Here is a 13168-nt window from a genome sequence, read left to right as displayed (position 1 = left end):
TATAGGAGTAGATGCATGGAACCATCTAGCTGTGGACTGAAATTGCTTAATGTGTCATGCTGGTGGGACTCAAAAAACTAGACTGATGATGGGTTACATGGGAGTGCAGACAGTAATTACTGTGCTCATGAGACTTCAGATCAGAAGGAAGACTCTATCAGGAATTTGCTATTCATGTTATATTATTGCCATCAACTTTCTACATTTGTCCATACATTGAGACTTTAGGAGACTGAATTTGAACACAGCCAACTAATACAGTGAATAAAAGTTCACAGCCTGCTAAGAAAAACTGTAAGAACTCACCAGAAGCAATCCAAGAAAGAGTTCACAGGACTGAGGTGGTGCTCTTCTGGTGCTCTTGCTATATCACCATATACCCTGAATTCCATGTGTGGAGATCCAGGATGAACTGCCCTGGTAGCTTTTGGTGTTGCTTTTGATCTTTCCTTCTTTTGTGCCCCCGTCCCTTTCTTTTGACTTTCTGTGCTCATCTCATAAGTGTATATTTTAGGAAGCCTCTAAAGCAGTAGGTTTCTACACCTTGCTCAGGCACTCTTGAGAAAGGTTGAGATTCTCCTAGACAAGAGATTCTCTTGGTCTCAATGGTAGCAGACATGGAAGCTTTTTGTTAAAAACATGTGTATCAAATGCAGAGCCTTGTGTTTTCAGCAAGGACTCTATTTTTGTGCCAATACCAAGCTGTTTTCAGGACTATAGCTCTATAATAGAGCTTGAAGTCAGGGATAGTGATGCCTATGGACGTTCCTTTATTTTACAGGGTTGTTTTGGCTACCCTGGGTCTTTTGTTTCCCAATATAAAGTTGAGTACTTTTCTTTCAAGGTCTGTGAGGAATTGTGCTGGGATTTTGTTGGGGATTGTGTTGAATCTGTAGATTGCCTTTGGCAAGATTGCCATTTTTACTATGTTGCTTCTACCTATCCAAGAGCATGGGACATCTTTCCATTTTCTGGTATCTTCTTTAATTTCTTTCTTTAAAGACTCAAAGTTCTTGTTATACAGGCCTTTCACTTGTTTGATTAGTGTTACCCCAAGATATTTTATGTTGTTTGTTGCAATTGTAAAGGGTGATGTTTCTCTGACTTCTTTCTCAATGCATTTATCATCTGTATATAGTAGGGCTACTGTTTTTTTTTGAGTTAATCTTGTATCCTGCCACTTTGTTGAATGTGTTTATCAGCTGTAGGAGCTCCCTGGTAGTGTATTTTTGGGTCACTTATGTAAACTATCATATCATCTGCAAATAGTGAAAATTTGACTTCTTCCTTTCCAATTTCTATCCCCTTGATCTTCTTTTGTGTTCTTATTGCTCTAGCTAGAACTTCAAATACAATATTGAAGGGATATGGAGAGAGTGGGCAGCTTTGTCTTGTTCCTGATTTCAGAGGATTCCCATTGAGATTCTCTCCATTTAGTCTGATGTCATTGGTTTTCTGTTTATTGCCTTTATAATGTTTAGGTATGTTCCTGTTATCCCTGATCTCTTCAAGACCTTTATCATGAAGGAGTGCTGGATTTTGTAAAAGGCTTTTTCAGCATCTATTGAGATGATCATGTGGTTTATCTTTTTCAGTTTGTTTATATGGTGGATTACATTGATGGATTTTCATATGTTGAAGCATTGTTACATCCCTGATCATAATGGTGGATGATTATTCTGATGTGTTCTTGTATTCGGTTTGCCAGTATTTTATTGAGTATCTTTGCATCAGTGTTCATGAGGGATATTGGTCTGTAGTTCTCTTTCTTAATTGTGTGGCTTTGGTACCAAGAAAATTGTAGCCTTGTAAAAAGAGTTTGGCAATGACCCTTCTGCTTCTATTGTGTGGAACAATTTCAGGTGTATTAGTATTAGCTCTTGTTTGAATTTCAGGTAGAATTCTTCATTCTTCACTGAAGCCATCTGGCCCTGGGCTTTTTTTTTTTTTTCTTTTTTTGCTTGGGAGACTTTGACTGTTTCCGTTTCATTAGTGGTTAAAGGTCTGTTTAAGTTGCTTATCTGTTCTTGATTCAATTTTGGTAAGTGATATCTATCCAGAAAATCGTCCATTTCCTTTAGATTTTTGAATTTTGTGGAGTACGGTTTTCAAAGTATGACCTGAAGATTCTGTGGATTTCCTCAGTGTCTGTTGTTATGTTCCCTTTTTAATTTCTGCTTTTGTTAATTTGCATGTTTTCTCTCTGGCTTTTAGTTAGTTTGGATAAAGACTTGTCTATATTGTTGATTTTCTCAAAGAACCAACTTTTCGTTATATTGATCCTTTGTATTGTTTTCTTTGTTTCTACTTTATTGATTTCTTCCCTCAGTTTGATTATTTCTTGGCATCCACTCCTCCTGGGTGAATTTGCTTCTACTTCTAGAGCTTTCAACTTTGTTGTTTATTCTCTAGAGTGACTATTCTCCAATGTCTTCATGTGGGCACTTTGTGCTCTGAAATTTCCTGTCAGTACTGCTTTCAAAGTGTCCCATAAGTTTGGTATGCCGTGTCTTAATTTTCATTGAATTTTAGGAAGTCTTTAATTTCTTTATTTTTTCCTTGACCCAGAAATGTTGCAATTGCCCTTTGTTCAATATCTGTGAGTTTGTAGTTTATCTGCAATTTGTGTTGTTGAATTCTAACTTTAAAGCATGGTGGTCTGATAAGATACAGGGGCATTGTCCATTTTTTTGTACTTGTTGGGTTTGCTATTTTGCCAAGTATGTGGTCGATTTTAGAGAAGGTTCTATGTGGTCCTGAAAAGTATGTATATTCTTTTGTGTTTGGATGGAATGTTCTATAGATGTCTGTTAATCCCAATTGGGTCATAGTTTCTGTTAGTTCCTTTGCCTCTTTGTTAAGTTTCTGTCTGGTGGGCCTGTCTAATGGTTAGACTGGGGTGTTCAATCTCACACTGTAACTCTATGAGGTCTTATGTGTGATTTGAGTTGCTTTTAGGAATGTGGGTGCCTTTGTCTTTGGGGGCATAGATGATCAGATTAGGGACTTCTTCCTGATGGATTTTTCCTGTGATGATTATGAAATGACCTTCTCCATCACTTTTGATTGATTTTAGTTTGAAGTCTAATTTGTTAGATACTAGGACAGCTACCCCTGCTTGTTTCTTGGGTCTATTTCATTGGAAAATCTTATCCTAACCCTTTACTCTGAGGTAATGTCTGTCTTTGAAGCTGAGGTGTGTTTCTTGTATGCAGCAGAAGGATGAATTCTGTGTTCGTATTCATTCTGTTTCTTTTATAGGCACGTTAAGACCATTAATATTGAGGGAAATTAACGACCATTGAGTATTAATTCTTGTTTGTTTTTGATTTGTTGTTGTTGGTGATATTGTGTGTGGATTTACCCTTCATTTTCTTTTGGCTTTTGGTAAAGTGGGATTATCTATTGCGTATGTTTTTGTGAGTGTAGTTAACTTCCTTAGGTTGGAGTTTCCCTTCTAGTACTTTCTGTAGGGCTCTATTATTGGTTATGTATTGTTTAAATCTTGTTTTGTCTTGGAATATCTTGTTTTCTCCATCTATTGTGATTGAAAGCCTTGCTGGGTATTGTAGTCTGGGCTGGCATCCATGTTCTCTTACAGTTGGTAGAATATCTATCCAGGACATTCTGTCTTTCAGAGTTTCCATGGAGAAATCAGCTGTAATTCTGATAGGTTTGCTTTTATATTTTACTTGGCCTTTTTTCCTTTGCTGCTCTTAATATTCTTTCTTTATTCTCTATGTTTGGTGTTTTGATTATTATGTGACGAGGCGACTTTTTTGTGTTCCACTATATTTGGTGTTCTGTAGGCTTCTTGTACTTTCATTGGCATATCTTTCTTTAAGTTGGGATAGTTTTCTTCTATGATTTTGTTGAATATTTTTTCTGTACCTTTGAGTTGGGTTTCTTCACTTTCTATACCTATTATTCTGAGGTTTGGTCTTTTCCCATTGTTTCATATTTCCTGGAGATTTTGTGTTAAGGATTTGTTGGACTTAAGATTTTCTTTGGTCAATGAATCTATTTCTCCTAGTGTATCTTCAATGGCTGAGATTCTCTCTTCCATCTCTTGTATTCTGTTGGTTATGCTTACATCTGTAGTTCCTGATTGTTTACTCATCTTTTCTAATTCCAGCATTCCCTAATGCTGTTTTTTTAAATTGTCTCTATTTCATCTTTAAAACCTTGCACTGTTCGATATGTTTCTTGCAATTTTTGGTTTGTCTTTTCTTCCATTTCTTTGAAGGATTCTCTCATTTCCTCTCTTAATGTGTCTATTATCTTCATGAAGTTGTTTTTAAAGTCGTTCCTTTCTGCTTCATCTTTGTTGGGATGTTCAGGTCTTGCTGGTGTTGATTCCCTAGACTCTGGTGGTGTTATATTGTTTTTTTTTCTGTTGTTGGATGTGTTCTTATATTGTCTTCCCATCCCTTCTTCCAGTGTGTGTAGGTGGGGTCTCTGCCTCTCCTCGTGTGTACAGGTCCAAGGTTCTCTTTCGGTGTGTGCAAGAGGGTCTGGTACTTTAATGGGTCTCAGTGTATGCAGGCAGGTCTGGGGCACTCCCTGTCTGGGTGGTTGGGAATGGGACTAGCACAGCACAGAGATGTCAGCAGACTTGAGGTTCCTTGTTCTCCTGGGGGTGGGGGTGAGTCAATCTGCCTGCTCTCCTCAGAAAGTGATTGGGCCCAGATGAGTCTTTTTCTAAGTCATACTGCTAATCTATCTTTCAATAGGTTTATTTTAAAAAATTCATGTTTGAAGTCGTTGTTTATATGGAAAGACTTATTTATATCATTTGGTTATTTTTTGACTGTTTCTCACGACAATTGTTCCCTTAATCATTCCCATTTTGCCTTTTGTGAATCTTCCCTTTTATTCCATTTTGATGCTTTCCCCAGTTGCTATTCTATGTGCATGCTAGCTTATTATTATTATAAGCTGGGAATCGCAACTAAGCAGGCAGTTGAGTCTACAGGTCTGAGAGAGGTATGACCTGGAGAAAATATAGATAATTCTTGGTGTCCAGATTCTATTGAAGCTATGGGACCTGGTTGAGAAGAGCAGAAAGTGCAGTGCTAACTCCTGAGAACATGATGGACGATTTTATATTTACTCACTGCAACTGCTATTTGGGTGTTGGCATTGGATCTCATTGCTAAAGGCTATCAGTTAAAAAAAAAGGCTTTCCTATGTTTTCTAAGTAGTAAAACCAGACATATCCTGTTTCTTTTTAGCTGTAAGGTTCTCTTTTAATCTCTCCTTGATTATGTCAATTCATTACTTACTCAGTTTCAAAAGCATTAATTTTCTTTCCAACTTAAAATAATGATCTTCATTTTCCCATGGAGATCATCTATCTTTAGCAAAAGTAATAAATACTACTTTGAGTTTCTTGATTCTTCAAATGGGCCAGATAAGGTCAAATACTTTGTTGATGAACTCAATGGCACACATATAATCCACGTAAGTGGCATATGTCAGCTCTATGTCATATTGGTCACAGTTTTTATGCTTTCCTTACCAACTTTCTCTCAAAAGTGTATCTTTAATCATAGTGAGGGGGAGTGAAGATTATGGAGAAACAACCCTATATTCACATTTTTTGAGAGAAGGCTGAGATTCTTACCTGTGTATCTGAATAATGGTACACCCTGAGCCTTAAAATAGAGACATTTGTTTAAGGCAGATGAATTATGAATAATAGTACATGCCAATGATGAAACCTTTAAAATTATGTTATAATACAAATTGATGGAATATACTTTACAATTTGTTTCTTATCTAATTGTCTAATTCTCCTTATTTCTTCATGTAGCCACTTTAATCCTTACTTATATAGTTGCTTGCCATCTGCAAAACAGATCTTTCATCAATTATTGACATTGGAGAATTGGAAATTTCCAGCATCTGGACTCTGAATTTTCCATTGCATGGAGCAGAATTGAGAAAGATGGAGGCACGTCCTACCAGTGGCTCACAAGCCTTTCTCAGCATACTTGTAACACACATTGAACAATGTGGGTGACATGGCTCCTAATATTGAATAAGCCTGCAGAGAGAATGTAGTTTTCTTAGACCATTTTGTCTGCCTGGATTTCTACTTCTACCTGACCTACAGAAGCTAAAAAACAAATTCACTTAACTTCTGTAAATTTCATTTCCTAATTGCCTCACCATGGCAACCCTATTGTTGCCTAGACATACACTGTATACAGTTCTTTTTGAGAACCTAAGCATTTGTAAAGGAGCTTATACAAGTTTTCTGTGGAATTTTTAAAGACTTTACCCATGCTACTTCTTTTCAGGGGTAGAAGAATGCTCAGGCTTGGTCTCAGACTCCTGGTTTAGCATGACAAGTAGACTAAAATACTCCCAGCTGTTCTTACCATTGTTTCACTGATAGTCTCGGAGGACTCAGTGAATCGTAAGTGCAATGCTGTGTTTGACACATGCATATACTTTTGCCATACCATCCACTGGGCCTTCAGAAAATCACTCTGCTTCCATTGTACCTTTGAGAGCTCTTGGTTTATCTGATCAGTTAGGTATCTCCAGGTTTTTCTGTGCCTCCTCTTTAAACTTCATCAAATGTTGTGAAAACAGAAGGATCAGGTTAGGATTTTTAACTAGCATTAAAACTCACAACCCACTTGCTGCTTTGTCATACTGGTAATTGACAGGCCACAGGCCAACTGTGCCTTCCCATAAAATCAATGACATTAAATGACACACAGTGTTCATTGGAAAAGGGTGCTGCCTTGAGCTTAGGAATGGCTGGAGGAAATTCTCATTTATGTTAAGGGATTGATTTGACATTGACTTCAAACCAAATTATGAGCCTGGTGCTGTGCTGTGTACTTTCATAAACTAAACTCAGTTTTCACAATCATTTTGTGAGGTAAATATTGATATCTTTAATTTCATAAGTTCAGAGAAGTAAACTGATTTGCAAAATACTTTGGGAAAACGTCAGATGTGAAAATGAGTCTTCTATTGCTGCTCTTGCCTAGCGTCTTATGGGAGCACCAAAGGTGTCCTAAGGAGCATTTGGGTCAGATTCTCCTCTTTGAACTTGAAAAGAAATTTACTTCTTATGACTTCGTGAGAGGTGAGTAGTCTACTCTAGGATGCTTCAGTGACTTAGGAAAGTGCAAGTGCCATTGTTTGGGAAGGCCACTGTTCTGTCCCCTGGAGCAGTTTGAAGTCTCTGCTTGTATGTTCTCTAAATAACACTGGCATTATCCCACACTGAAACCACCTCCTCAGGACTCTGAAGTGCTGTGCAAACAGCTAGGAGAGAGCATTGTCTAAAGCCATATGAAAAGACTGGGATTTGTCTGGTGAACAAAAATTTTGCAATCATAATACCTTTCACTCCCACAGCAAGCAGAACCTTTTCTTTGTGAAGCAAGCAAGCAAGCAAACATTTCACTTTCCGAATAATGATGCTCTTTAAAGAGACAGTAACAGTGGTTTAGCTCTTGATTTCCTCTGTTTAATGCCATCACAGGAAAAGGTCAGGCTTTCATATGCATAGTCTTCAAAGTGCTGAATTTCTTGTTACTTAAGTGGATACACGTGGGCTGTATTGACAAGCTAACAGGCACAGCAAAGTGATGTCTATTTCATTCCCAAGATTAGAATCACCTTAGTGTTATGGAAAATGTAGGATTTTAGATTCTACCACAGAGCTACTGCTTCAGAGTCTCTTGAATGGGAGGAGGCATAGAGCTTACACATATGCATTTTAGATGCACCTTTGAAGATTTTTAGAACCATTACTCTGAAAGTAAATACAGTAGTACAAGGACCATCTCCATGAATAGATGAGTTAGAGTATTTTTGTTATAGTGGCATTTGGTTAAAATGAATCCATCAACTACTTACATTCTGGGAGGGAGAGCCAAACTAAGAGTAACTTTTTTTGTGATGAGTTTGTGCATGAAAAAGGAGTTGGAAATTATTTGTGGAAAAGAAATTTATTCTTTTAAAGGGCTTGGTGGGAAAGTATACATAGTCTGTGACACTATAGAAATCATATGTGGGGTTGTCATATTTTAATATCATGTAGCTTAGGCCTCAAATTTACAATCCTTTTGACTTAGCCTGCTGAGTACTTGAACTACAGGTGGATACAGCTATAGAACACAGTCCTCTCATCATAATGACCACTATCATCTTTATCAGAGCAGCTATGACTGTTGATATTTGCCCAGAAAAATAAAAGAGGATGTGAGGGTAAGCAGACCCATACCTTAGATCTAAGTTAGTCATTCCATGGAAACAACCTCCTGCAAGCCGTAGAGAATTCTGCCAGTCCAAATTGCACATGACTTCATGGTCTAGAGATGCTAGAATATACAGAGGGGAGGAGGTCAATGGAAGTGGGGCACTTTGGTTACACAACTACTGTCATGGAATCATCATCCATACTGAAGTAAGTCTTTATTTGCGCAGCTGTTTGTGGTCTCCCATATCCTGTCAAGAAACTCCTCACCTAAGATGTCTAAATAAGCCAGGTGAATTCACTAGTTCAGTAAGGGTTCATCCATGGTCAGTAGATGTTTGCTTACATCTCTCCAGAAGAAGTTCACAAAACATATCACCACAGCCTGGTGATTAGACTGACATAACTGGTTGAGGCAGGCACAAATCCACATAGAGTTTCTCAGAGGAATTTACCAGTGCAATAGTCATAAAGTTTTAATCTCCTATGTTCTTAGGAAAGGACATTTGCTTTTCTTATGATATGAATTTGAACTCATGTCTAACTCAGGACTCAATGAGACTTGAAGGTGTAACTTTGGAAAGATTTGGGTAGGCTGAAGTTTTAAGGTGGATCACTGGTAAGAATTCATCCTAAGTGAGTTCAGTTTCATCTCTGACTTTTCAATGGTTGAGTTATTGCATTTAAGGCAAAATTTGAAATAGCACCAAGAATATATCTTTAAATTTGTTTTTTCAAAGTAATATATATATATATATTATGGTCAGATTTTAAAAAATTGGTATGTAGTATAGGACATATTTGTGAAAGCAGTAGGCAAGTAGTCATTCTATCCTTACTATCCCTGATTTCTACACCTACAATTAATTATTTCATTATTTTCACATTTCTAAATGTATTTAATTAATTTTTGTTTTGAACTTTGAAACACTATTTGCATTTTTGAAGCTTTCCATACCCTTTATTTATTCTGTGTTTTTTTAATTAAAATTACAGTTTTTTGTTAGTTCAAGCTAAGAACAAGCTTGCTTCATACGTCAATCCCCTCTCCCTCTCCCTCCCCTCACCCCCATTCCTGCTCCCCCACCCCTGACCTACCCCCCACCCCATCCATCCTCCACTCCCCAGGCAGGTCAAGGCGCCCAACAGGGGCTCTGCAAAGTCCACCACATCTTCCTGGGCCGGGCCTGGGCCCTTCCCCATGCGTCCAGGGCCAGAGTGTAACCTTTCACATGGGATGGGCTCCCAAAGTCCCCCCCCCCACACCAGGGAAAAATACTAATCCACTACCAGAGGCTCCCTGGAGTGCAGAGGACTCCTCATTGACATCCATGTTTAGGGGCCTGGATCAGTCCTGTACGGGCCTCCCAGACAGCATCTGGGGTCGATGTGCTCCCCCTTGTTCAGGCCAGCTGTTTCCGTGGGTCTCCCCAACCTGGTACAGACCTCTTCGATCCTCACTCCTCCCTCTCTTCAACTAAATTCCAGAGTTCAGCTCAGTGTATATCTGTGGATGTCTGTCTCTGCTTCCATCAGCCACTGGACGAGGGCTCTAGGATGGCATAAAAAGTAGTCATCAATCTCATTGTAGGGGAAGGGTGTTTAGGTTATCCTCTCCACCATTGCCTGGACTGTCAGATCGTGTCATCCCTGTAGGTCTCTGGAAATCTCCCTAGTGCCAGATCTTCCCTCGGACCCATAGTGGCTCCCTCTAATATGGTATCTCTCATCCTGCTCTCTCTCCTCCATTCTTCCTCCAACTCAACATCTCTGCTCCTCCATTTCCTCTCCTCCACTCCTCCTCTCCTGCTCTCATTGTGGCAGCTCCCTCTCCCCTACCCTCATGCTCCCAATTAGCTCAGGAGTTCCTTTCCCTTCCCATTCCTGGGGTCCATTCATTTATCACTTAGAGTCCTTCATGTTTCCTAGTTTCTTTGGTGAGGAGGATTATAAGCTGGTAATCCTTTGCTCTATGTCTAAAATTCATATATGAGTGAGTACATACCATGTTTGTCTTTTTGTGACTGGGTTACCTCACTCAGGATGGTTTCCTCTAGTTCCATCCATTTGCCTGCAAATTTCAAGATTCCATTGCTTTTTTTCTGCTGAGTAGTACTCCATTGTATAAATGTACCACATTTTCTCTATCCATTCTTCAGTTGAGAGGCATCTAGGTTGCTTCCAGGTTCTGGCTATTACAAACAATGCTGCTATGAACATGGTTGAACCTATGCCACTATTTGCATTTTAATATGCCAACTTTATCAAAAATTTCCTCTCCATGTATACAGAACTCTTCCTGCTATTTCCTCAATATATAGCTAAGTCAATATTTAGGGTTTCATGGTACACAAATGTAATTATGAACTATGTCATGCATTACTCTGTTTTCCTCTTTACAACTGCTGTTTTTATTTGGAATTAATTATGGTCTTCTATTTGCTTTCTGTAGTTTTTTTACTCTTTGGGGACCTACCACTCTGCCCCCAAATAAATACATGGAGACTTAATCTTATTATGCGTGCCTGGCCTTAGCTTGTCTTATTTCTAGCCAGCGTTTCTAACTTAAATTATGGTATTTCTCCTTAACTATATTTTGCCTCTGGAATTTTTCCTTTCTTTATTCGATATATCCTTCTTTCTATATATCCATGGCTGGTTGTGTGGCTGGACCCTTGCATCTCCCTCTCCTCCTTTTCTTGCTCCTTCCTCTCTTCCCTAGATTTCTCCTCCTATTTATTCTCTTTGCCCACCAGGCCCACCTATTTCTCTCTCCTACCTAGCTATTGGCCATTCAGCTCTTTATTAGACCAATTATATGTTTTAAGAAGGCAAAGTAACGCAGATTTACAGAGTCAAACAGTTACAACATAAAAGAATACAACACATCTTTCATCATTAAACAAATATTCCACAGCATAAATGAATATAACACATCTTAAACTAATATCCCACTACAGCTTTCATTTTATGTTTATCTACTATAACCTACTAGAGCAGTAAGTACTTTGTATAGGAAGACCCAGAGTCATTGATCAGTAAGTTGCTTATGAGTCTCCTGTTGACCTGGCTCAATTTGGACAGTATGTGAAGTCTGCTGAGCTGCTGTCCTCTTTCCCGTTCCCTTCAGCATTATCAGACTTGGCTTGTCAGTTTTGATGGTTCTGGTTTGGGGATGCTATGGGAACCTATCTTTGGCTTACATCATTCTTTCTGATTAATCTTTGGGATTTTGCGTGTCTGGAAGTACCTTTAGTCTATTGTCATATTTGACATGAAGTATGGAATTCTGGGTCTGAAAGTGGTTTGCCTCAGAATTCTGCAATTATTTCTCCTCTCTTACCTTTTAGTATTGCTGGAAAGAAACTCTGTTATTTTGTTTCATAGTTCTATGTATTTTTCATGTTCTTTCTCTTTGAAAGTTTAAAATTCTTTCTATCCATTTAGGATTTTCTTAGGGTTCATGATGATGTGCCCTGCTGTGTGTTGCATTAATCATTGTTCTGAGCTTTAAAACCTGCAATGACATGGCCCTTCAATGGAGGCATTCTTTTTTGAATTATCTAATTTCTTCCCTTTATTTCCTCCTCTTTTTGCATATTATATGATCTGTTTATTATGTAACTATTTTATTTGCACATTTAGAAAACATTTTAAGGCTAAATAGGAAAACATGTAAAAACGGGGCCCTCACAGCTTCTGACATAACAAAAATTTGGTACTGTATTTCTTTTTTATTTTAATTTTAAAAATTCATTTTGCATACCAACTACAGTTCCCCATCCCTCCCCTCCTCCTGCTCCCCCCACCTCCTCTCAGCCCACCTCCTATCCACTCCTCCTAAAGCGGAAGACCTCCCATGAGGAGTCAGCAAAGCCTAGCAATTAAGTCGAGGCAAGACCAAGCTCCTTTCCCACTGCTTCAAGGCTGAACAAGGCATGCCACCATAGGGAATGGGCTCCAAAAAGCCATTTCATGCACCAGGGTCCCATTGCCAAGGGCCCCACAAACAGATCAAGCTATACAACTGTTGCCCACATGCAGAGGGCCTAGTTCAGTCCCATTCAGGCTCCCCAGCTGTCAGTCTAGAGTCCCTGAGCTACCACAAGCTTGTGACAGCTGTCTCTGTGGGTTTTTCAGTCATGACCCCCTGCTCATATAATCCCCCCTCTTCAACTGGACTCCTGTACTTGGCCTGGTGCTCAACTGTCGATCTTTTCACCTGCATCCACCAGTTACTAGATGAAGGTTCTATGATGACAGTTAGGGTAGTCACCAATCTGATTCCCGAGGAAGGGCCATTTAGGCATCCTCTCCACTATTGCTAGGAGCCTTATCTGGGATTATCCTTGTGGATTCCTGGGAATTACCTAGCACCAGGTTTCTCCTTAACCCCATAGTGGCTCCCTCTATCAAGATATCTCTTTCATTGCTGTCCTTCTCCATCCCTCCCCCAGCTCCACCATCCCATCTCCTCATGTTCTCATTCTCCATCCCCACTCTACTGCCCTATGCCCCCAGTTTACCCAGGAGATCTTAACTATTTCCCCTTCCTATGCCAATTCACATGTCCCTGTTAGGGTTCTCCTTGTTACCTAGCTTCTCTGGGGCTTTTTATTTCCTCCATATCTTAAAGCACTATCCATTGGCTGTCAAATGCCTTGGCACGGCCTTGTATGTCACTATTTATTTTTTACTGTTTATTTCTTTGCCTTTTGCTTAAATTTTTAGGAAAGCTTTTTCAACTTTTATCCCAATATGTATAAGTACATATTCATATGGACATACATATCTAATATCTAGGACTTTCTCGTTCTATTTTTTATTTTCTTTGCAGGACTTTATTTAGCATGTAGAATATCTTCTCTTAAATCTCTAAAGATGTTATTATAGTAACATGGTTTTGTTTTCTGTATTGCTTTTCATTTCCATTTCTCTTGT

This window comes from Cricetulus griseus, chromosome X, assembly GCF_003668045.3.
Source record: "Cricetulus griseus strain 17A/GY chromosome X, alternate assembly CriGri-PICRH-1.0, whole genome shotgun sequence".
NCBI classification, from domain to species: Eukaryota; Metazoa; Chordata; class Mammalia; order Rodentia; family Cricetidae; genus Cricetulus; species Cricetulus griseus.
This window is presented reverse-complemented; position numbering follows the sequence as displayed.